Here is a 26,852-nt window from a genome sequence, read left to right as displayed (position 1 = left end):
CCTCCCCCCACCCTCCCAATGCTTCAGAACTGTGGTCAGGTTTCAAGGATCTGTTTGAAAGTTTGCCTTTGGTCCTTTATTTAATTACTTTATATTCCATATATTTCTGATCACTTTTATTCTGAGTCTTAACCAGTCATTTAACAATGAAAACATGTTATAATTTGCTTATGTATTTGTAAGTATAGTTATTTAGTAATGAAAAGTTGGGGGGAGGTAGTAAAAGGAGCAGATATATTTTATCTTTTACTCTGAGTTTTCAGATTAAAATGAAATATATCCTTTGGCCATGGAGTCCTATTCAATGAACCAACCATAATAATGGCCTTATTTACATCCATGAGATGAGATAATAGTTAAAAACTGGGTCTCATGCTGGTGCCATTTTTCATTTGGGGAATATAAGGAAAATGTGGAGAGAATACACAGCAGTCCCTGCAAGGATTGAGGACAATCCTAGGAGATTCGTATATTTAATATCTCTAAACTTATTATCATCTAACTTCTAACTTATTTCTTATTTTCACAGAATGACAAATGTATCCAGTGTCTCATTCTCTAAATTTGTGTTTAAAAATAGTTAATCTGGGGGTCATTTGTGTGAACTTTCTTGTGTAGCAGATGGAACATTGAAATAAAATATAATCTCTCTAAGATAAAATTTAACAACAATTACTCCATAGGTTTAATCCATAGGCTAACTAGAAATTCTTTTTAAGTGAATGTTAATTAAATTTTCTCCCAGAGATCACTCTTTTGGAGAATATTTCTCAAGAAATGGAGCCAGATGGCTTATCATTATCCACCAGACCACAGTAATAAGTTAATTTGGACAAATTGCCACATACACATCCAGCCTTGGCAACCTTTAATTTCTAATAGATTTAAAAGCACCCATTAAGGCAACGTGGAGGAGAAAGGACTATAAATAGCTGAAATCCTTTTTCAGAAGGATTTTTTGAAAACTAGAACCTTTGGTACATCTTATACAAAATACTAATAGTAGGAAGCAGGATGCAGTAGAAGGTAAAATGACACTTAAAAAACTGTAATTAAGAATTTACCCATTTTCTGAAGTTGAAGTGGAGCTTATTTTTGAATAGCATATTTGCGGTAAATATAATATACATTCTGTGAATATAAAATATTTAAAACCAAGTAAGATAAAAATTAGTTAATTTACTTAAGGATAAAAAGAAAGTTGAGGGCAGAATCTACTGTAGCTTTAGAGGTATATAATATTACAAGATTCTTGGTTTTCTATAAATTTCAAGGACTGTATTTATTAGTTCAATTCTTTTTACCAATCTTAGTTGGAGTTCATTGTCTGACATCAGAGAATGGTGTCATTGTATCTTAACTAATGGGAGATGTGATTAAAAGTTTCTGTCTACTTTTCTTTGTAAATTGTTGCTAAAAACAGAATTAAAACTTAAAATCCTTAATCTACTAATTAGGCTGTCAACCTTGTCACACACTTGTTTTATCCATACCCATAGGCAATTATCTATGATAATGTCTACAGTGAACAAAAGAAAAACTGTAATTTGAACATGTTAAACTATAGATTCTTGAGTTCTTTAAAAAAATTATTAAACCTTGACAATATTCCTGTTACAACCTTGAGACAGGTAAATTTTATTATAGTTGCTTTGGAAATTGATCCAAAAGACTAAGTCAAGTATATTTAGGATAAGTAGAATACAATGCAATGATTATCACTTTTTATTATGAGTTTATTAAAATAAACACAACTTTATATTAATATCACAAGAGCATCTCTGTCTGAAAAGGTGCATTTACTTGCCTATGTGAACAGTTCATACAGGAAAAACAAAGCTATAGCTACATGTTACTGGCTTCCAGGAGTTAGGGTGAAAGTGGAGAAGTGGTTGATAAAAATAATTTGACCTTTTTAAAATAAGAAGTAAATACAAATCATTAAATCTTTCCAGATTTCAATCTTCTCTCTGTGAAATGAAGAAATTTCACTCCAGCAGCATGTGTACTAAAGTTGAAATGAGGGCCTCCCCGGTGGCACAGCGGGGCTGGGCTGGGCGCTGGGCTGCAAAGCTGCCTGAAGCCTCTGCAGCGCTGGTTTGATCCCCGGCCGCTGGGCGAGGGTCCCACATGGCGCGCAGACCCCTCCTGCCGCCCGCTGCTCCCCTCAGCAGTGTACTTCGGTCCTTCTGCCTGCTCTGCTCCCTGCTCTGGCTCTGGTGAATTCTCTCACCCTCCTGCGCTTCTGACTGTATCCAGTGCTTGTATAAATAAATAAATCTTAAAATAATAATAATAATAATAAAGTTGAAATGATACAGGGGCCCCCCTGGTGGTGCAGGGGTTAAAGACAGGGTTGTCAGTTAAACACTGGCCAGGGAGGGGACCCACATGGCACAGCAGACCTCTCCTGTCTCGCCTGCTGCTCCTCTCAGCAGTGTATTTCAGTAGATCTGCCTGTTCTGCTCCCCACTCTACCCACTCTCTCTGGTAAATTCTCTCACCCTCCCATACCTCTGTCCTGTACCCCAGTTCTTGTATGCACAAATAAAAATAAATCTTTAAAAACAAAAAGTTGGAATGATTCAGAGAAGACTCGCATGGCCCCTGGGCAAGGATGACACACAAATTCATGAAGCATTTGATATTTTTAAGATAAGGAAAAAAAATATGGTTTAGATGGCTTCAAAGTCCCTTCCAATTTTAATCATTTGTGAATTATATAAAAATTATTCTCACACAGAAGTTGTAGGTCCCTTAAGTTGTGTAATGTGCTCTTCTAAGGAAGGTCCAGCAGTGCAGTGGACAAAACCATACACGGAGACTCAGAACTAGATGCACACATATTAAAGAGGGAAAAGGTAAAGCTTGAAGTGTCCAGATTCCTAGCATTTGTTGGCTTTTCTGATCACACTGCTGAACTATTTGTAGTATCTCCAGAGAAGAACGAGTCACATATCTCTTCTTGAGTCATAACTAATCACTTAAGAATAATTTGGACCCAGTATACATGTTGACAGAATGAATGACTAGATGAGCAGGTAAACACCTCATCTGTCATCCTTTGGTGGAAGTTAATAAATATTGGGTAGCTCTCTACTCTTAAATATTTAGGCTTGCATTTACCCTCATTTTTATCCCAAATCAAGATCTTCATGTTCTGTGAATATGTATGTATAAAGATGCATATACCAACACATGTATTTATATGGATAGATGCATTTCTACTGCTAGATTCTTTTTAAAGAGGATTTATTTTTATTTATGCATATAAGAATTGGAGTGTAGGCCAGAGGTGTGTGTATGGGGTGGGTGTGGGGTTGACAGGATTCACCAGAGACAGAGTAGGGAGCAGAATAGGCAGATCTACAGAAACATACTGCTGAGGGGAGCAGCAGGTGAGAGACAGGAGAGGTCTGCTGTGCCATGTGGGTCAGCTCCCTGGCTGGGGGATAGAACTAGTGTTTCAATGGCTGGGATAGCTTGATAGTGCTGAGACTTTAACCCCTGTGCCACCAGGGAGGCCCGATGCATTTACTCATTAAAGGAAGTTAAAAATATATATATATTTATATATCTGTATCTCTCTATATATTTCATGTGACAATATAAAACTAAAATATATCAGTTCATTAAATTAATTTTGATCATTTTTCCTCTCCACTGGTTATATTTGAACCTTTGAAAACCCATGTGAAACTTCAGGTAAATTAGAAAAAGGTGCCCTCTCAGAAGATATGCCCCATAAGTGTGGGGCTTGGAGAGGTGTCAGTAGCTTTTAATAAATTAGAAAAAGGCCTCCTTTCCTCAGGTGCCACAGCTCCCCTCCAGCACTTAGAGATCTGAGAATAGGCTGGATGTCACTGCTTAAGTGTCCTTTTGTTTGAGAGCCCTTGGGCAAGGCAGATCCTGGCCAACTGTGGCCCTGGGTTATACAGTTAACAAGAGGAGTCAGCCCAATTTCCTGGAAGCTCACAAAATCCAGTCCTCTCCAGTGGTGACATGATCTTTGAGGTGTGCCTCTAGGTGGAGCCTGGGGTTACCTGGAACACTCAGAAGCTGAGCATTTCCTAAGCCCACTATGGGCATTCTGCTGGGGGAGGTGAGAACATATAGTGAAGTAGAGGCACTACCTTCAGAGTGCACAGTGTAGTTGGAAAGACAAAGCAAAACCAGATAGTGTGATGTTACCTGGAAGTCAAGTTCTGAATATACAACATTTGTTTCTTTTCTCTTCCCTGCTTTATAGACAAAAAGGAGATTAGAAAGGAGAATTTTGAATGTATCTATCTAAGGTAACAGGTATTTAAAACATACCTAATCTACAAAGAGCAATTTGCAAAATGTTTTGTCTAGCGCTCACTGTGAAGAAACAGCTGCAAGAGAAGTTGTTTTGTGCAAACAGTTGGGGAGGTTTCCTAGAGTAAGGCCTTACCGTCCTGTCACATAAATGGTTAGGGAAGATTGGGGTGAATATTCCAGTATTGGGATATTGTGTAGGCAAAGCACAAAAAGAGAATTTTTTACAGATATTTGCAGAATTGCAAGAAATCCCAGGGCAGCGCATTTAGGTTGGGTTATTCAGGGAGACGCAGGTAGGGCAAGACCAGACTGGGGTCTGCCTTTCCATGCTCTTCAGCTAATCACAAGCCGAAAAGTTCCTCAGAGATCTGAGTGGATTGGTGGCAGTGGAGCAGGCTTCTTCAGTGTGAAATGTTCAGGGATCCTGGCCAACATTATACCAGACTAACAAAACAATTAGCCAGCTAAGACACACATGTTCTCTCACACATGGGCACAGCTCTCAAGAAGGAAACAATCCTGATATGTAATCTCAGGCCTGTGTCATGTTCTCCCACTTCAAAGGAGACTCCATTGAGGGGAAGTATTATAAGCGGGAAGTTTTCCAGAAGAGTGTTAAAATATTGACTCCTGCAGAATTGTAACCCAGAGAGAAATGCTCTCCTCAAACAACAAAATAATTTACAAAGTGACTTGAAGTCAGTCAGAGAGAAAGCAGAGTTTGGGAGGTGAGCCAAGGGGCCTGCATTTCTGTAATGCTTGTTCTGGTGCCAGTGATAAACATTAGTGCATCCCTTCAGCCTTCTGCCCGCTGGAGAGCTATCTAAGTGGCTGCAGTGCTCTCTAAACATAAATAATCTTAATCTTCAAATGAGCGGGAGATACATGGGAACAAGATTGGAGGACTTTCTTAGCCCTTTATGGAAACTTCCAAAGGAATAGACTTCATCCACGATGGAAGATTCTCTCGGAGTAAAAGTCTCTGGAGACCTGGGCATATCTCTGAGCATTTTAACCAGATTGGATTGCTCTTTTCCCATAATAGAATTCTCCAAGCCACAGAAGCTTTGGAAGAAGTGAAGGCTGAACCAGATTCAAAGGTGCTGGTAGTTCAAAGGTCATAAAATTAACCTTCACTTGTGATGAAGAAATGACCTTTACCTGCATATGTGTGATGGCCACATGGACAAGTTAATCTATTTTTCCTCAAGAATTTTGATGGCGGCAAGGATGCAATCGTCATTAAGTATATATTATATATAACAACTTTAGATAAACAAGTCATTTTTCCCCATCACCATCTCTTGCATCCCGTTGTCCTTTTCTGGTTCTCTCCCTCTTTACTCCAGAGTCCTCAGGATATTTGTTGATGTTTACTATTTTTAGAAACTGTTTTGCATCATCAAATTCTCTGGTATGTAAATTCCAGTATTTGTTTTTTAATCATTCTGACTTACTTTGCTGCACATAATTCTTTCTAATTCCCTTCATGTTGTTGAAAATGGCTGCATTTCTTTCTTATGGCTTTATAAATACTCCTTGGTGTGGACATACCACTTCTTTTTTTTTCTTAAAGATTTATTTATTTATTTATACAAGAACCAGGGTACAGGCCAGAGGCGCGGGAGGGTGAGAGGATTCACCAGAGACAGAGCGGGGAACAGAACAGGCAGACTGATGAAATACATTGCTGAGGGGAGAAGCGGGTGAGACAGGAGAGATCTGCTCACCATGTGGGACCCTTGCCGGCTGGCCAGGATGGAACCCATGCTGCAGAAGCTGCAGAGAGTTTCACAGCGCTGTGCTCAACTGCCTTCGCCACCAGGGGAGGCCCACCACTTCTTCTTGATCCAGTCATGCCATGAGGGACATCTAGGCTGCTTTCATATCCTAGATATTGTAAATAATGATGCTATGTACATTGTAGAATATCTGGGTTTTTCTTTTTGTGTGTGCAGTTTCATGTTCTTTGGATATATACCCAAGAAGGGAAATGCTGGGTTGTATGGCATTTCCATTTTCAGTTTAAGGTAGAGATACACAAGTTATTAATTAGCAATTTTAATTCACATGGAATGGAAACATGTGAATTAAAATTTTGATATTTGAAAATACCTTTGTTCTGAATGGGAAAAACACTAAATGTGTAAAATCTGAACCCTTCCTAAAGGCACTGTTAGCAGTATAGATCAGGCCGCTTACTTCAAATTATCTGCAAGAGAGTGCGGTTCAGGATGCAAACTATTCAATTATGAATAATCTTGGATAATAATACTTTCTCTTCTAATTAGATTCAGAAGACTGAGAAAGAGAGGGCAAGAAAGGCCAAAGAAAGGGTTGAGAGAAAAGGGAAATAAATCTCTGAGGAGAGAGCGGGCAGCTTTTCCACATTTACTTATTCTTGCATAAGTTCAATGTCCAGTTGAGAAATGCTGCATCAACAACGGATTTTGGGAGGTCAAATTGTGGATTTATAATATCCTTATATTCCTTGAACTGCTCTTCACCTGACATAAAAGCAGATGCTTAGAAATCATCCCAAGAGGTGAGAAGTGCTTTCTTGAGAGTTAAAAAAAGAGGCCACTTAGGAATGTATTATTATGCAAATATCTACTGGAAACACTTTTAGTGTGAATTAGTGGGAGGCAAGATCACACATAAACACAAGTTTTCCTTTGCTGAAATTCCAGACCTGATTTGGCATAGGTTTCTCCTCCATCCCTCTGGTTTGTTGGGCTCAGTTTCATTATATTCTTTTGTATGTTGATATATTGAGATCATGCTCAGTTTTAGGTCATAAAAGAAGTTATCTTGAAAAGTAATAATTTAGTAAGGGTCTCTATGAATGTAGCAAAGAAAACACAAGAAAAGCATTCTTGCCTTTCCTCCTCACTCCTCTCCATCCCAACCAGGTTCCCTAAAAGGCAAAGTAACAATGTGAAAAGAAGCTTTCAGTTCTTTCTATAGCGACAAAGGATGCTAATGGAGTTCAGAATCTCCATTTTGCTTGACATCTTCCTCCTTCTTCCCACCAGCCTAGTTGTTAAGGTATTCTTCCATGGAGACCCTGCTGGGCTGTTAGGAAGTAAGAAGCATTAGCACACCCCTCACTATCTTTCAGAGGCCAATTAGCCAGTTTGGAATATCCAGACCCTGAGTTCCTTTCATTTCTTTTAGCAGCTTGCCTTTTGGTCATTTACCATGCTTCATTAAGAGAAGCAAAGCGCAGATCTGTCCATTTGGCTCACCCCTAGGAGCTCTGATGGGAGTTTTCTTGGGGAAAGGCAATTGAAGTCATTGAAGGGAGATGTGGGGATTATCCATGGATTAGAATTATCTAAATCAGTGGCTTTCAACCCTTTTAACTAAGAGGAGTCCTTTTACAGGTAAAAAAAATTGTGTGCCCTAATATGACAGTAATTACACTCTGAGTATCCGTTGAGTAAGGCAAACATACACTCAAATGAAAGGTTTGTTCATCTTGTTTCTTGGTTCTCAAACACATTCTGTTTCTCTGCCAGTTTCTCTTGGAAGGACATCTTTCCTAGGGAAACAGTACTCTTAACTCCTTGTGGCTTAGACTTATCTAAAGTAAGGAAGATTTACGGCCTCTATCAGCTGTTGGAAACATATTAACACACAAATAGAGATTGTTGAGTTGTTTGGAATAATGAATACCATTATTATTGGAATAATCATAAATACCAAAGAAGAAGAAAAAAATCTCTTTATAGGTATTTCTACTTATAAAGGCTAAAATTTGAAGAAAGGTTTTTATTTCTTGATATAATACGTATATGAATCAGAAGGAACTGAAATCAAATGTGAGGTTCTAGAGATTATGGAGAGTGTGATCCTACATGTTTTTGCCAATTTAGTGAAGAGAACTCAGGATTTCAGAGTACAAGCAGGCGGCATGTTGGCAACAGGAGCAATGTCAAAGACTTGTACAATATTAACAGTGATCTTCATTTTCCTGCACAATATATGTTATTTGGATGTTGTTTCTCTTTATTTGTAGTTTTAAAAGTGTTCTCAGTCTCTGAGCTCCACCTGCTCTCAACAGATGACTTTGTCTTCCACATCATGCAAAAATACTGAGTTGATCAAGTATGAAGTATGAGGTTACTAACAACATCCGTATTTTGGGGTCAAAAAAGCTGTTCTTGTTTTTCAATATTTTTGATTTTCAATATTTCTTGTTTTTCAGTATTTCAATAGTTTTGACGCATACAGCACCTGCTCACACATCAGATTCACCACTGCCTCCCTAACCTGTTTCTCTTCCCAAATTCCTCACCTCAGGAAAGCACCATTCTTTCAAGTATCTGGGTACAGACTTGGTGGTAAACCTGAACTTCTTTCCTACACTCCACACATCCAGTGAAACCCCAAATAGTAATTTATTTGACTTTCTCAAGTTCTCTCAAACTCTTCTTTCTCCTACTGTTTAGCTCAACCACACTTCCTTCATTTGGGCTCTGAGTTTTTCCCCTTGGTGCTTAAACAACTCTCCATTGCCTCAAAATAAGATCATTGCCTGTTAAATATGACATTGAAGACTTTTCATGACCTTCCAGTTCCACTTTAATCTGCAATTTTCCATGTTCTGTTCCAATTTACCAAACCGCATGTACCAAGCAATTGCTTTCATTCCTTTTACTTGAAATCTCCTCCCTACCTGTTTTCATTGATTGACTTTAATGCACATTTTCTGAACCTTATGACCAAGTGAAGTGTCTCTATTCTGTGATCCTATTCAACCTGGTATCTGTTGCTTATCATCTGCATGCTGTATTATATTGTGATGATCTATTCACATTCCCTGCCACAATTGCACCCTTCATTTATGCTTTCAGTCAAGGAAGAAGATCGTGGCTTACATTATGGCAAAGTAGTTTTTGTTTTAGAAAAAAAAAAAAAAACACTGGAAATTCCTTGATGTATTTCCATTGAGGGTTGAAGGCTATATTTCCTTCCTCTTGAATCAGGGAATCAGGCAGGATTACCACTTACTTATATCCACTCGAATGTGGTGGTGTGACTTCTACATTAGGTCAGAAGTGATGATGAGCTCTGCTTTTTCTCTGCAATATTGGTTTGGGGAGCCCTGTTCTACCTTGTACAGAAATTTGACTGCCCTGGGTTTGCTGCATTGGGTAAGTCATACAAAGTGACTATGTGTAGATGCTCTGTTGAACCCCAGCTGAAGTTCTATCTGAAAGCTAGCATCAATAGACAGGAATAGCTAGCAGACAGTAATGAAGAAACCTCCAGCAAAGTCCACACTCCAGTGGTTGAGACACTCTAACCCTTGATACTGTCCAGATGATGTCCTCTGTGCCCATCGTAACTTCTGACCACACAGTCTGTAAGCAAAATAAATTGTTGTTTTATACCATTGAGTTTTAGGGTAATTTTTTTTCTCAATAACAGCCAGAACACACTCCCACAGCAGTGTTCTGCTCATTAGCCCTTTGTTGGGTCTCCTCTCTTCTTGATGTCACCTCCTTCTTTCAGGGTAATATTTGTTCTCCAAGAGTAATATCCTAAATAGGCTACTTGCATTCATATCTTTGTTTCAGGGAATTTTTATTTTTTAAGATTTATTTATTTATACAAGAACCGGGGTACAGGCCAGATGCGTGGGAGGGTGAGAGAATTCACCAGAGACAGAGCGGGGAACAGAACAGGCAGACTGATGAAATACACTGTTGAGTGGAGCAGCGGGTGAGACAGGAGAGGTCTGCTTCGCCATGTGGGATTCTTGCCATCCGGGGCGGGGTGGGGGGGGATCGAAACCGCGCTGCAGAGGCTGTGGACAGCCTCACAGTGTGGCACTCAACTGCCTGCGCCACCAGGGAGGCCCTCAGGGAATTTTTAAAAGGAAAATCCAACTTAAGATACTGCCCAGATCCCACCATCAGAAGTTATTCAGATGGATGTAAAATACTTTCACATGGTTCAAAAAATACTTCCACTGGACTGAGGAAGTGGCTAAAATTTAAATCCTGAGAAAGCATAGTTATTAGAGGAGGCAGCTGGGTTGGCTTAAATGATACAGTATACTTTTTCCTAGAACTGATATTTTTACAGGTCATTGGCAGCAATGGCAAATTAAAGGAAGCAACTGAAGTTAGAGATATGTTTTCATTATGGAATATTTTTCATTTGGAGTAAAGAAGTTTTGTTTCCAAAGTCTAAAAGCATGCCTTTGAAATATCTTGGACTTTCTTTTTCTACATGATTCCCAGGTAGCTATTTAGAAAGGACTGATCTGACTGAGAGAAAATTAGAAATTAAGATGGCAGTAGGGATATATTAGTGTAGCGTGAAGTTATTATATTTCAATCTATATAATATTCCTTCTTTTACTGGGTGTATTTAGTCATATTGCAATAATTTGGGTCATGTGTTGTGTGTGTATGATCTGAAGTAGAAGAATTTGATGCTCAGAAAGCATCTGAAATTAAAGACAACTCAGAAATCTTGTTGTTTGCAGAGTACACAGATAGTGTTCTCTATCAATCTAGTTTCTGACTGTGTTCATAACAAAGCTAAGTACAAAAGTATAGTAATTCAAATAGCTCGCTTTACATGACCACATTCCATCACGCAATACTCAATTGCATACCATTGCCTTACTCAGTTCTTTATCACATTTATCTGAGTTCCTATTTAATACCTGGACATAGTTTAGGGAGTAAGGCTATGTCCCAGGGTCAATGAAAGTGCCTAACACATATTTGAATTTTTGTCAAGTGAATAAAGCGGTCATGAGGCCAATGTGACCCATCGTTTAGATCATAAATACTGTTCATTCTTGTTGTGTTGTCAGTACAATGCCCCGCCTAGAAGCGACCTTTGATTGCAAAACTAATGGCCAAAACCCAGACTGAGTGTCTCTCTTAAATAGAGGCAGACACATACTCCTCTGTTAAGATGCATGCCATCCAGCTAGCCTGTGTTTTTACATCACTTTGCAAGGAGTTTCACCTATTGCCCAGAAAGAAGTTGGTTGCTTTTTATAAATATTTAATACATGACCACTGAAAATAGAGAGACAAGAGGCAAAAATATTGCTGAAATGATGGAAAGGATTCATTATTTGGTTGAGTGCCAAGTAAAAGTCAGTTTCAGTTGTTCCATTAACAGTCAAAACTTCAGGCACTGCCAGGCATGACTATCTGCTTGTGCAATTTGGCACAGTTTTTTCTAGGTCAAGATTATAATTGCAAAGCTAGTATGGCCAATGCTTTTGTCCAGCAGGACTGACTATAGAAGATATAATACCTTACAAAGAGTGACACACTATACGCAATCATTGTAATTGTTAACACTTATTTAGCACTTACAAAGCACCAGGCAGCTTTCTAAGTGCTTTGCTTATAGTGATTCATTTAGTCCTCACAACAACTGTAAGTGGCAGCGTTAACATCATGCCCATCTTATAAATGAGAACACTGAGACACAGAGAGGTTAAGGAAACTTTATAATAGTTAACCCATAGTGTAAATGGCAGAATAGGAATTCAAATTCTACAAATCTCTTCCCATGATGCATGTTCTTAATGGCCACATGATACTGCTTCTGATAACCCATTTGCCTGATGGCTCCAATGCAGTGCCAAAACCCGACTTTCATGACATGTTAGAAGAAAGCTCGAATGAGTGCAAAACACAGACATGCTTTACCTTCAAGTCTGTCATAGACTTAACGTTAGCAATGGTGCTAGCATAATTTTCTTTTCCCCCCCAAAGATCCATGCATGCATACAAGAACTGAGGTGCAAGCCAGAGGTGTGGGGGAGGGTGAGAGGATTCACCAGAAACAGTGGGGAGCAGAACAGGCATATCCACTGAAACACAATGCTGAGGAGAGCAGAGGGCTAGGCAGGAGAGGTCTGCTGCACCTTGTTCCCTGGCTGGCTGGGGTTGAACTCATGATGCAGTGGCTGGTGACAGCTTGATAGAGCTGTCTTTAACCCCTGCATCACCATGGAGGCCCTTAGCATAGTTTCCTAAACAAACTTTTTTGTTTTGTGAAATTATATTTCACATATTTTGTGAAATTATAACTAGCTTCTGGTACTACTTGAACTCTGCAACGCTAAAATCCCTTTTTTGGTCTGTATTCATTTTAGTGAGATTTTTTTTTTTATAGCAAATCTAGCAAATAACATGTAAATGCCTGACTTTAGTTTTGAGATCACTTGAGACCATACTTCTGCTCTTATTTTTCTCATTTGTTGCACATCATGGGAAATTTCATCCTGGATTGGCACCAACCTCTAGGCAAGGATTTGAGATGTAAAGTTCTAACTATTGTAAATAATACCCATACAGTCACTAAAAATATGCCTATTTTTTATTTATATGTTTGCTTCCTATTGTTGTTTTTGCTGATAGTATTTAATTTTTGTTCTTGCAGAAAATTACATCCCTTTTAAGTGGTAAAATACTGCAAAGTCCTTAAATAGAAGAACTTTGGGGCAAATGTATTCATCCTTTTGAAAACATTCACTGAGCACTTAACCATCTGAATAAAATGCAGCTGAATCCTGTTAGCTATAGTGTCATGGAAAGAAAATTGTGTTTAAAATCATAAGATCTGGGTATTAGCCACCTGTCTGAGCGTAAGTTTCTTCATCTTTAAAATGGAGATAATTACACGTTTCTTAATCTGTTTGAAAGGGTTCCTTCAAGGTGACTTATGTTTAAAGTTTGCTTTTGTGTGTAAAACTCTTTACAAATTAAAAGTGTAATAATTATCATTAGAGACATCATAGTAAGGTTCATAAATATTGAAACATGCACATATTAGATGAAAAACAATTCTTAAAAATAATACACATTTCCTTTTATGAAGTTGTTAGACCAGTAGCTCAAAAAAATAGTATGCTGCCTGGGCCTCCCCTGGTGGCGCAGGCAGCTGAGCGCTGTGCTGTGAAGCTGTCTGCAGCTTCTGCAGCACTGGTTTGATCCTGGCCGGCGAGGGTCCCACATGGTACTGCAGACCTCTCCTGTCATGCCCGCTGCTCCCCTCAGCAGTGTATTTCATCAGTCTGCCTGTTCTGTTCCCTGCTCTGTCTCTGGTGAATCTCCTCACCCTCCCATGAATCTGGCCTGTAACCTGGTACTTATATGAATAAATAAATAAATCTTTAAAAAAATAGTATGCTCTCTGATATCAGCAAAATATTTCATAAAGTTTCAGTGACATTATTTTAGACTGGATAGCTGCTGGATAATTGGATAAAGTCTTATTTTGATGGTCTTTTAAGAGTTTTCATCATTGGGTGAGTACGAACTTGGAGGGAGATCTCTACTTTGTCATTGCTCTAAGTGAAGTGACACTGCAAATAAATTAAAAGCCCTGCATTAATAGTTTCAGGTGGCATACTTATAAAGTCTAAGGGTTCACAAAGCTTATATGAGGAGCTAAAAGGTAAAGAGAAAAAGACTCAGAATTATTCCAACTGGAATAATTCCAGTCAACAGACTGGAATAATGGGTAAGAGGAGGTGTATATAAAAGGAACAAGAGCAGATATAACTGGGACATATGCCAACTGTATATTTAGGCTCAAATAAAATCAAATTTTGCTGCACAAGCACGAAGGCAAGAGCATTCTAGTTCATATTAAAAAGATCTATTGTTTATAGATGAGCATAGCTTAATATGAACCATCAAAATGATGTAGGTAAAAAAAGACAAAGGATACATATATTGCATTTAGAAATAATGTTACTACTGGTTTATAGGCTAGAATAAGGGAGGAAGGAATTCTGCTATATTCTAACTTGCTTTGCTCAAGCAGATGTGGACTATCTCATTGTCATGGAGAGCTATTCACAAACTGAAAAACATGTAAGACACTGTTCAGAGATCTGGAAACCTTCCACGGTAAGAAAATGCTGACATAATAATTGTGATTTATCTTGGAGATAAGAGTTATTTTTCTTCTTTGTTTCAAACATTTGAAGATCAATCATACAGAAAAGTGAGTAAATATTTTATGTGATGTTCCAAAGTAATGTTCTATCAGAATTGTCCTATTAAGGTTTCTGGCCAAATACAAATGACACAAGAAAGGAAGAAGAACTTCTTGACCTATAGGTGTTTGTATAAGTAGACATGCATAAATACGTTTGTGTATAAAGCTAAAATCACATTAAAAGTAAACAACCAGAGACATTGAACAATATTTACTATTGATTTTTCTTTTTCCTGTTCTCTCAATACACAATCTTATACCTGAAAAGGTTTAGCACATCACATAACCTTTTTTAACTGAAAATAGCAACTGAATGGAAGGATCCTTTCCTAGCAAGTCTTGGAGCCTGCCTTCCCCACGCTGCACTACCTGGAATGGCCTGAATATGGGCTTAGAAAGAGGAAGAAGTCAGTTACCTTGGGTAAATGCCATATTCTAATCACATTTCCCCTTTTCTAATACCTTCATGTATTAAGAAGTTAGAGTCTGGGAAAAACAACAACAGGAAAACAAAGGCAGCATATGCTCAGGAGTAACAAAAACATCATTAAATTATCACATCTGGACTTCATCACTGCAATTCTGATGTCAGGACACAGCCCAGATGTTAACTACTGTAACTATCTAAAGTTTGGGTGAATGTGGTCTTTCTTTTAATTTGCAAACTCCTTTTTGCAAAAATCCTTGAAAACATCACAGCTTAGGGACATAAGTATTTTATCAAATATTTAGGAGAGCAGCTTTCAGATTACACAAATAGCTTTCTATGTGTATTCATCCCCTGGGAATGGTGGAGTCACCTACTTAGAAATCCCACTCTCTTCCACTCCCACAAAAAAATTGAAAAAGAAAAAAAATCTGAAAGAACTTGGAAAAAATATTAGAAGGGAAACTGTGTGTTTAAAAATGTCCTGAGCATTAAGGCATGTGGACATAAGTCAGAATATGTCTTATTCAGGGATGGACTGCCTTTCTATAATGCAGCCTCTTGAGAATCCAGATTCCTATGTTTTATGTATGTCCCTTCACATTTTTGAGGTACCAGAAGAAAAAGAGAAGGCTGATAAGAATGCAGATGGAAAAGGAAACTAAAAACTGCATTTAATATGTCTTTCCACTTTCATGATATTGAATCAATGTGTAATTGATGCCTAACACAGTAAACTAATTCATGAGGCCACATGGCTCACCTTTAGGATGGTGATTAAAGTAAAATGTAATAAAATTTAACTTCTCCTATACACACACATCCCAATTGTCAAATATCGCTGGAAAAATTAGTGACTGGAAAAAGACTAGACTACAGTGGAAAAAAAAAAAAGAGAATCTCTGGGAAAAGAGAGACTTACTGCATAGATAGACATTCTAAATATAATATGTATTCCTTTTTGATTTCTCATGCTGGGGTTGCAGCATGACTAAAAATCACTTACATTTAATAAAATATTTAGAGTTCATTCAACAAATACTTAAAGGCAGCATAGTGATAGGTAAGGGCACAGACCCTAGACACAGATGAAACATTAAAAATCCTGATTTTCTCCTTGGAAAATATTTTATTTTATTTTATTTTCGTACTCACTTTACTGTACAATCTGGGAAGAGTATTTAAAATATTGCTGGGCCTCCCTGGTGGCGCAAGGGGTTAAGACACAACCTATGAAGATATCCGCAGCATCTGTAGCACAAGTTTGATCCCCTGGCTGGCCAGGGAGCAACCCACATGGCACAGCAGACCTCTTCTGACTCACCCGCTGCTCCCCTCAGCAGTGTATTTCAGTCAGTCTGTCTATTCTGTCCCCCACTCTGTCTCTGGTGAATCCTTTCACGCCCCCCATACTCTGGCCTGTGCTCCAGTTCTTGTGTACATAAATGGATAAATCTTTAAAAAAATAAAATAAAATATTGCTGAGTTTTTTGTCTACTGTATTTTTGTGGGAATTAGTGATAAATACATAAAATGCATACTGTAGGATTTGCTACCTAAAAGCTCAGTAAATGACATTACTAATTATACTAAAGGCAGAGATAAGTGCTATCCATCTTTGTCTCCCAATACGCAGAAACCTGATAAGCAAATAGTGTTTGAACATATGAATGAATGAAAGAGGAAAGGGGAGGTGTATAGATTTGAGGGTATAAAACAACTGCCTTCCACTTTGGCTAATCAAGTTCATTCCTGATTACCTGTATTACCTGGGTTGTTTAATTGTCTCTGTGCCCTCACAAGGATTTATAATGTTCTTTCCTCTCTTGACCTTGCCTACTTTTTCCTGAATTCATTAGTCCCATTCCATCTCTCATGATCACTTTCCAGACAGCTCTGGAGACAGCTTCCTTGCAAACCCTCACATTGACATGGGTGTTAATGTCACCCACTGTCATCTTTACAGCCCTTGGTGGAGTGCCTAACATACAGGCAATGTTCAATTAATATTTGTTAAATGAAAGTATTTTGCCATTTTGTGGTTTAATTCTTGATATACCTGTCTTTAGAGTAGGGCCTAAGTCCTATTCCTTTTTGCTATCACACAGCAGAGTGATGAACAAGTCCTTCGGTACACTGTGTATTGGATTTGAAGCACATTTAGGGATGATGTAATTTAATCCCATCTCTATAGTTGAAGAAGATAGGGCTCACGAATGTTAATCGCCTTGCTCACATCTCAGAGAGTTGTTTAGCCTATGAGTGGGGAATACAAGCCACAATTCTTGAATTTGGTTTGAACAGATAGAATGAATAAATGGCAAATAAAGCCTTATAGGAGGTTTATAAGTGATCACCTGTATTTATTACTATGTAAATCAAGCTTTCAAAATTCTTAAGAACTCCAACAAGGTCTTACTTAAACTAAATTATTGCAAGAACAATGGCTTTTCTAGTCATAGAATTCTAAAATAGTATAGTTAAGAGGCAATGGCAGGCCTCTAGGAGACGATGTTAGGTGACTGAATAAATAATGACTGCTGGCAACATATTGATTAGTGTGCAGAAGGAAGACTATTCTCTAAACACATTTTGCAGTCTCTGACCCTCTTTATTATTTACAATCTGTGCACTGTCTTGTTGTATTGAAAGATATAACCAGAGAACAAATTTCCGCCTTATTTCTTTAACACTGCAATCAGTGTGTCACACAATAGTTGTCTGTGGGTGGTCATGACGTGTCAAAAAACCAAGTTCTCTAATGAGAATTTTCCCTCAAAGCTTGTTATTCAGTTCTCAGGAATGTATATGCTTACTTAAAAAAAAAAAAAAAGCCTAAAGTTTGGCATATCCATCAAGCAAGCAAACACCACTTTAGCTATTGGTAGGGATGATCTTGTGTATATAATGTAGTTTATATGTTCTCGACATTGTGTGAATGAATACATGCTCTGGTTAAAATGCAGACTCCTGAAAAAATGTTAATACTTGCTGTACTTAGCATTGAAATTATTTAATAGAATATCCTGATTATATAAAAAATGTTAACTGAATTCAGGATATGATGCTGACTTGTTTATGTCAGCTACAAGGAAAAAATAAAGGAATAGAAGCTGTGGGAAAGCTGTATGCTGAAGGTAGAATGTTCTCCTAATCCTTACCAGCTGTTCTTGCTTGAATGCATGGGAACTTAACAGCAATCTCTCTCTCTCTCTCACGTCATGTTTACTGAATAATAAGTTTTATATGCATTTCACTAAAGCAATGACAAATCTGTTTTCTAGGTACAAAAGAATCTAAGAAAATACAAGAGGGAAATAATCAAAAGTCAACTTGAAATAAAATCTATGTAAGATTTTTCCAAGGCTGTTAAATGACAGAATGCCACAGTTAATTAGCTAAGCACAGCAAGTTTCAATTCACTAACACTGTTTTAGAGTGTCTACTATCTCAGCTTGAATCACCCAGCAAATCACAAGTGCAAGGGTGATAGAAACACAACATTCCAGCACTTGAAGATAAATAGCCTACACGGTCACACTCCAGGCTCCTTAGATCTTTCATCTACTCCTCCTTCACATTTTTCTTTAGGGACTAACAAATTATAAATCCTGGAATTCACAAAAGAAACTGTAGTTTTTCTCCAAATCTCTTGAACTAATAGATCAAGAGCATACAGAGAAGTACATGAGAGAAATAACATTTTAACTTTTTGTTTACAAAAACAGGCTGTGGAAAATATGTTGATAGAGGATTTAGACTTTCGTTAACTTCTAAAAATGGTTACATATATCTGTATCTCTAACTGTGTATACATATATTCCCATTTATTTATAATATCTACTTCCTGATTTTTACTTTAGCCCTAAATGTTTACAGGAATAAAACTCATATCCAAATTTAAACTCAAGCTAGTTATATGGCTTTTGACAAGTTCCTTTAACATTTTAAGCTTGACTTTTTTCATTTGTTAATGGGGAAAAATGATATCTGTTTTAAATGTTTATTGCAGTCTTAAAATAGATTGATGATTGATGCAAACTGTTCAAATATGGCAGGTCTTCAATGAAAATTAGTTTCTATCTCTTTCTGCTATTTCATTTCCTGTTTGTCCTCTCTTGTATGGGCAGGATGAAGTCTAAAGTAAGTTTTAGAGGGCCTCCCTGTTGGTGCAAGGGGTTAAGACGCAACCTATGAAGCTATCTGCAGCCACTGCAGCACGAGTTCAGGGAGCTACCCACATGGTGCAGCAGACCTTACCTAACTGTCCCCCTGCTCCCCTCAGCAGTGTATTTCAGTCAATCTGCCTGTTCTGTTCCCTACTCTGTCTCTGGTACATCCTTTCACCCCCCACAACTCTGGCCTGTACCCCAATTATTGTATACATAAATAAATAAATCTTGGGCCTCCCCTGGTGGCACAGTGGTTTAGCGCTGGGCTGTGAGGCTGCCCGTGGCCTCTGCAGTGCGGGTTCGATCCCCGGCCACCGGCGAGAGTCCCACATGGAGCGCAGACCTCTCCTGCCATGCCCACTGCTCCCCTCAGCAGTGTACTTCGTCAATCTGCCTCTTCTGTTCCCCGTTCTGGCTCTGGTGAATTCTCTCCCCCCCCACCCCCCCATGCTTCTAACTGTACCCAGTGCTTGTATAAATAAATAAAAAAAAATTGAAAAAAAAATCTTAAAAAAATAGCAGGTTTTTAGAATGTTCCATTTCATATTGCAAGTAAGAACACAGCAAGAAAAAGATAATATTAGACATTGGTTACAAAATACTCACTCAGTCACTCCCATAGTACTTGGCATAAAAAATTACTAATACAAAGGGTCCTGGCAAATCCAATACCATTGAATGTGAGAAATTATGAATGCAAAACGCCCACAGACAACCTACTTCTGTGAATCATTTTGAGCCATAACGACCTGACTTGAATGCAATTAATTTGAGTGTAAATTAATTTTACAAAAAAATTTTGAATATAGTGCTCATGTTCCTTTCACAGCTTAGAAGCAGAAGCAAGTGAAGGATCTTCATTATAAATCTGCCTTGACTGTAGGATGTAGGGACTCCATGCTTTATTGTTATTATTTAAAAAAATAATTTGAAAATTTCACAACTTCTCCAAGTACACCATATTTCCTTCGTTTCTTTCCCATTGCTTTTTTGAATTGGCACGTAAAGTTGTTTCTTCTGAGTTTAAACTACGGAAATGTTGACCTATGTGAACTGCTCTGTGTGTACGTTGCCTCAAGAAAAGGGAGTGGGTGCAGACCAGCACTATGCACAAGTGCAAGCGATAACCTTTTCCTCTGTTCAAACAGAGTCCCATCAAATTGGATAGGGAAGACTAACCTAAGCAATAACAGCAAAGACATGAAATTTAAAAAAAGAAGCATGCAATTAATTACAGGTATTTAATTGTGTAAGACTTCAGATAATACAAACATCAGTAAAGGCTTACTTTGCTCTAAATGTTGTAAAAGCAAGATAATTAAAGGTGCATAGGATTTGAATTAGGGGGTCATGTCACATTTGTTGAAGAATGGGAGCAAACTATAGAGGAGGAAGGAATGTGATCCTTAGCAGAACCTAAAGAGAAAGTGGCTAAAGAGAATGTAGCTAGATATCACAAGCAGGTAAAGCTGTTTTGATTTTATGTGCTTAAAATTGCATGACATTGAAGGGTTTTAAGGAAAACAGTGACAAAATGAAAGTGGCAGGAGCATACACGATGTATTGAAGTGGCTTGTGGTGGAGTCCTAGAGACAAGCTTAGAAGACATTGGCTTCATCTGGGTAGGAATAATGGCAGTCTGTGCTATGGTGGTGCATGGGGGACTAGAGAAGAAAGAGGCAGATAGAGAAATACACCACAGGCAGAATTGACTGGGTTTGGTGATTACATTGGTAAAAGGAATGAAGTTGAGGGAAAGCAATCTGTAGAAGAGAAACAGACTCTAAGGGATGGAGCACCCAATGAGTTTAACCTTGGAATTGTTGATTTTAGTCTAATGTTGTAAGATCTCCAGCATTTTCGGGACATGTCCAGAGACACCTGGGGCAATAGGATTAGAATTTAAAGGTGAAGACAGGACAGATAAAGATGGGTAGATAGATATATAGATGGATGCATGGATAGACAGAAGGATGAAAGAGATTCAACTGATACTAAATGAACACAAATATAATTATCATATAATCTGCATATAATTTCAGTTTTATGAATTATCATTAGCAATATCACAGATGCAATAATATACTTAGGAAATAATTTATGAAAAACAATGTATATGATACACTAGGAAGGGGTTATGAATCAAAGAGCAGCTGAGTGTTTTAATTCAGAAAGAATGTGAGGTAGAGATTTTATCTCAAATTCCTGATATCTATTTTTTCTTTTAGTTGGTTCTATCTAACACATAGTTGTATATTTTAAATATAATATTCATACACGTATTTCTGCATTTGGGAATACATGTATGTGTGAGTATTTTTTTTTTTTGTCTCAAGTTATATTCTAGATGGAGATAGGCAATAAAGAAACATACGTTAACACACTGGGATAAATGAATTGCAGGACATGATTTATGTTTAAAACATTACTGTTGCTATGATTGAAATAGATGATAGGGGGAGCAAAGATGGAGTAAGAGAGGCCAGTTAAGATGTGGCTGTAAGAAAATAGGTAGGAGGTGATAGTGGTGTGGCCTAGGGTAGAAGTAGTGAGAGTGGTGACAAGTGACTGGATTCTATTAATTTTGCAGGTAGAGCTGATATGATTGGTTTATGGAAGGAATGTGTAATGCAAAAGAAAAAAGGAGTCAGGGCTTCCCTGGCGGCCTACGGTTAAGTCTCAGTGCTATCACAATGATAACCTGAGTTCGATCCCCAGCAGGGAGCTAACCCACATGGCACAGCAGACCTCTCCTGTCTTGCCCGCTGCTCCCCTCAGCAGTGTATTTCAGTCAATCCACCTATTCTGTTCCCCACTCTGTCTCTGGTGAATCTTCTAACCCCCCACACCTTTAGCCCACACCCCAGTTCTTCTATGCAAAAATTAAAAAAAAAAAGAATAAAGAAATCACAAATGACTGCCATGAACTGAGTTGAAAAACACAAGTTCTGTGGGAAAGTGAAGGAGCTAAATTTTGAACATATTAAGTGATTCCTGCAAGTTACTAAATCTCTTTGGACAAGTTTCCCTATTTGTAAAAAAAGGGTAACAACTGAATCTGCTACATGGTGTTATGCAAATATGAAATAACACATGAAAATCTCTGAGCAGAGCTTAACACTAATGTTAGTTGTCTAGCTAAAATTAGATATCAGGGAGTTGATGAAAAATGTCAATCTCCCATCCTTTCTGAGTCTTAAATAAAAAGGTTTAAAACCCTTGCCACAATTTCTTCCACAATCCCTCTTTTAGGGTAGGGTGCAACTTTTGTGGGGAAGAGAGGGCTAGTTCTAAATGTCAATTTTGGCATGTGTGCTAAAAATAATGATTTTGCTAATGTTTGTAAATAAATAAATAAATTATGCATAGAAATGATGGTCATTAAAGTTTGAACTGTAATTAGATACTTCAAAAAAGAGATAGGGGCTTATTTTTTGAAGAAAAGAGAAAGAATTTAAAGAATTTCTGGAGGGGGACTTATTCCATGAGAAATGACTAAAATCATTAACACTAGGAGGAAAGTTGTTAATCATGTGATTATGAAGAAAATCAAGATGTTTTGCAAAGTATGGACATTATGTTCTAAAACAATGACTTGTGGTCAGTTTAGTTAAATGAAAAGTGGTCACTTAACTTAGGAAACTATAAACTCACCAATATTGTGAGGCAACTAAAAGGAACTGATTCTACCCTGATTTTTAAGATGACATCTGAGATCTTCACAACACAATGTAGTATACTGATTCCTACTTGTCAATCTGATAAGAAGAAAGATTGGCCTTCCTGGTGTCCTAGGGGTAAGTCTCAGCACTGTCACTACTATGGCCTGAGTTCAGTTCCTGGCCAGAGAGCTGACCCACATGATGCAGCAGAACTCTTGCCTCACCTACTGCTCCTCTTTGCAGTGTATTTCAGTAAATACGCCTGTTCTGCTCCCTACTCTGTCTCTGATAAATCCTCTCACCCTCCTCCCCCACCCCCGCACTGCTGGCCTACACTCCAGTTCTTCTACACAAAAAGAAAAAAATAGAAAAGAAAAGGAAAGAAAGATCACTGGATGAATGAATGAATATAAGCAGAGAGAGGCCATTATGTCCATACTCAGTAGTTTTTTTGAACTTCAAACCTGAATAACCATCATTAGTTAAAATATCTCTCTGAAAAAATGTTGAGGGAGAGACAACAGTTTTAAGATGCTTATCATTCCAAAATATGATGCTTTGTTTACAAATGACACTTTAAAAATGAAGTATTGCAAATTACTAATTAGTAGAGTAGAATGAAAAAAATACAGTCCAAGCTTATTTTTGCCAATTAATTCTTCCTCTAATTGAAGATAATTATCTATTTCCTGTTAGAGGAAAATGATATTTTTCAATGACATTCAAATAGCTGGACCCTATGTCAGGTGTTCACACTTGGTCCAGGGAACTCCTGGTCATTATTTTGTTTTGTTTTGGTGGGGAGGAGGTGTTCTGTCAGATAGTCTTGTGAGCATTTCCTAATCTAAGTTATTGTGAGGATGTTATCTCTGAAGAATATCCTTTTTGTTTCCACTAATTCTTAGGCTTTCCCTCCACTTTCTATCCTCACACTTACCTCAGCTATTTGTACTCAAATACAGGCCCAAACAGGCATAAACAAGCTCGATGTAATTCAGCACTTTTAAACATATACTTAATTATATTTTAGCTTGACCAATATAAAACAACCATTACAATGTAAGAAATATTTATTTTTACCACCTTCTTTCCAAATTTTACTAGTCTAGTCATTGTTTCATTCTATTCATAATTTAAAAACTTCATTTTATATGAGATATACACATACACAAATTTATATATAAATATATGTATACAAATCCATGTTTCTATACACATGAATATATAGATACATATGTATATATAAACTTGACTTTGTTAATATCTATACCATTTATATTTTAAGTTTTTCAAAGTAAATATCCTATGACTTTTATAGCAGAAGAGTTATAACTGTACAACGATTAAATATTTTTTTCCATTCTTATATTCCATTAGTGGATGGTAATACCTATTAAATAATTTGGTCATATAATATGTGCATATCTTAAGCTATGGAATTCCATGCTTAGATAAATTACTCTATTGCAGAGAAACATATATATACACATATATGTGTATATATGTATATGTATGTATATATGTGTATATACATGTATATACACATATATATGTATATATATACACACACACACCCCCACACATAAAAGAAGTCACAGAAAATACTACTAACAAGAGCTTATAAGCACACAATTGGAAATAACATAAATGCTTTTAAAAAGGGAACTAAATAATTAAACTATTGAGTATTTATATTATAGTAAGAAAAAATGATCTTTATGCTTCAACATGAATAGATCTCAAAAATAGAACTCTGAGCAAAGTGAGTTTCAGAAAGATACTTTCAGAATGATGCCACTTAAAACTTTAAATGTGCAAAACAGTAATTAACATTGTTTTAGGTTACTTAAAAATGTAATACATGTATAAAACCAGTGTTGAGAAGGATTAAACACTAAGTTCAGGGAAATTGGGGAAGAGGAGGGAGGGATATGTGAACCAGGAGGGGCATGCAGAAACTAAAAATTTTAAAACAGTAATTTCAGTGCTTTATGACTTAAGTGGTTGATATATGGGTTCCCTGTATGTTTAAACTATTGAATAAAGTTAATCTTGCTGTTAGCTAATTGATAACATATCTAAAGATAATCTTGAAGAAGAGATTTTTGGAAAGCACAGATACCAATTTCTAATGTTACCAGAACTGTATCAAATCAAAAACAATGAGTATGCAATGAAAACCGCACTTTTTTATGTATTTGTATTTTCTTTTCTTTCTTTCTTGTCTCCACCAAACCACCCATGCTCATACCTGAAAACAGCAACTTAAGCCATACAAGACCCTGGGATCAAATGTCTAGGGAATGACTGCATGGAACATTAGCTATAGCAACATCACCTTCATTTTAGAAAAGCAATTAGTACATACTTGAGTTTTCAAAGTGAGCAAGGATTATGTACTCTTAAAAAGTTATTAAAAGCACTTGACTTTTGACCCTTAGAATTCACCAGGACAAGGTAAGGGACAGTTTTTTGTTTCTATAGTAATAAAAGTTGTCAAATGTCAGTTTCCTAGCCTGTAAAAACAGAGACACTACATAAGTTATTGTGGTTAAAAAGATGCAATTTGGCTTAAAGATAAGTGTAGAGAGCTCAAGTTTTATTTTTGTTTTGCTTTTATTGATCCATTAAATTGTTTTAAGTTAAAATAGGGAGAAAATATAGAACAAGGAAGAGGAAGTAGGCACTCACAAGAGCAAATTATCATGCATTATGAACTTATTAAACTCAGTATCTCACTTAAAGTGTAAAATGGGTAAAGAAAAAGAACGGACACTCAAGAGATGTTTGCGAGTCGGGGTATGTGTGGGTTGGTGGGAGGGATTAATGAGAAGGGAAGACCACTAAGTTCACTTACGAATACTTTATGCAGCAAAGTGGGAGTCGTGCTTAGGGTCACAGAAATAAAAACATTTTCTGCTAACTGGCCTCACGGGAATGGGAACTTGGAATGTGTGTGGCGGTGACTGAGGTGGTGGGTGCAGGGTTTTGATCCATTTGTCATAGTCTCCATCTGAGAGAGCTGCATCAGCAGGCAATGGTTTACCTTCCTGCTAATGCCCTACCCAGACTATGTTTTATTTTTAATAATTAAATGTTTATTCCCCCCCTTTTCCCAAACTATTAACACTAGGTACTGATGTGTGAACTAACCCTTGCGTGCAGGGCAGCCAGCTAGGGACTATTGTTATTATCTAATTTGGTGCAAAGGGCATTTACATTAGATTTTCAGGCACTGCTTTGAAAAATTTCCTGGAGTTTACCCTCCATGTTTTTCTTCAGCTGTGTAATGATCAGGTTTTGTTAAAGAGCTCTGGCTGGAAATACAATCTTTGGTCCAAAGTCATCAATTTATTTATTGATTTATTTTTATTCTAGACTTATTTATTTATTTTTTAAAGATTTATTTATTTATTTATTCATACAAGAGCTGGGGGGTAGGCCAGAGGTGTGGGAGGGTGAGAGGATTCACCAGAGACAGAGTGGGGAGCAGAACAGGTAGACTGACTGAAATATACTTCTGAGGGGAGCAGAAGGAGACACAGGAGAGGTCTGCTGTGCCATGTGGGTTATCTCCCTTGCTGGGATCAAACTCTTGCTAGAATGGTAGCATGATAGCACTACCATCGAAGTCTTGCCAAAATGGTAGCATGATAGCACTCAGACTTTAACCCCTGCACCACTGGGGAGGCCCCCTAAATTTATCAATTTATACAAACGATCACTGAAGGACTGAAAACACCTGACTCTTTCTTTTTCACCCTCATCCTTACCCACTAAAACAAAACAAAAAAAAACACAAGGAAGAATGAAGTTTAATATTATGCAAAAAATGTTGTATACAAATTAGTTACTGAATGTACATTTCATACATTTACAATTTTCCAAGCGTGTATGTCCAGTGTTACCACAGGTACCATCTGCATACAAAAACAGTTTTGATATATGTGCCATCTCAAAGAAAAGGTACAGGTAAGGCAAATACTTTGTGCCCTTGTGGCATCCCTCTACATTCTCCAGCCTGGAGCTGTGACTGTGGGTATGTTTTGTTGGTGTTGGGTTGTGTGTTATCTTTAGCCCTCACATAAAGGAGAAGGTCTCAGTTTCTCCTTACAACTCAATGGTTGGCTAATGTAGTGGGTTCTGGCTCTTAAATAAGCCCTCTGTCTAGTTCCAATACAAAGAATAACTCTGAGAATATGAAAATCAACCTGTGTGAAATAAAACTTGAGAAGGTCTACAATCAATCACACTCATCCCCACATTGCTGTGGGTTTGGTTTCAACACCTCTC

At 37.5% G+C, this 26,852-nt stretch overlaps 1 protein-coding gene and 1 non-coding gene across 6 annotated transcripts in view; one reads left to right on the top strand and one right to left on the bottom strand.

Moving 5' to 3' along the window:
• The window catches only part of DLC1 (DLC1 Rho GTPase activating protein), a 365,361-nt gene that overhangs the window by 129,041 nt on the left and 209,468 nt on the right, over positions 1-26,852 (bottom strand). The window lies entirely within an intron of this gene.
• LOC119258316 (U6 spliceosomal RNA) lies at positions 2,549-2,652 on the top strand. Its single transcript, XR_005128187.1, has one exon. It is a non-coding gene; the product is annotated as a U6 spliceosomal RNA (small nuclear RNA).

The sequence above is a fragment of the Talpa occidentalis genome, unplaced genomic scaffold, assembly GCF_014898055.3.
Source record: "Talpa occidentalis isolate TD23 unplaced genomic scaffold, MPIMG_talOcc4v2.1 talOcc4.4, whole genome shotgun sequence".
In the NCBI taxonomy this organism is placed as follows: Eukaryota; Metazoa; Chordata; class Mammalia; order Eulipotyphla; family Talpidae; genus Talpa; species Talpa occidentalis.
The sequence above is the reverse complement of the archived record's forward strand: the minus strand, read 5'-3'. Positions and strand labels throughout refer to the sequence as shown.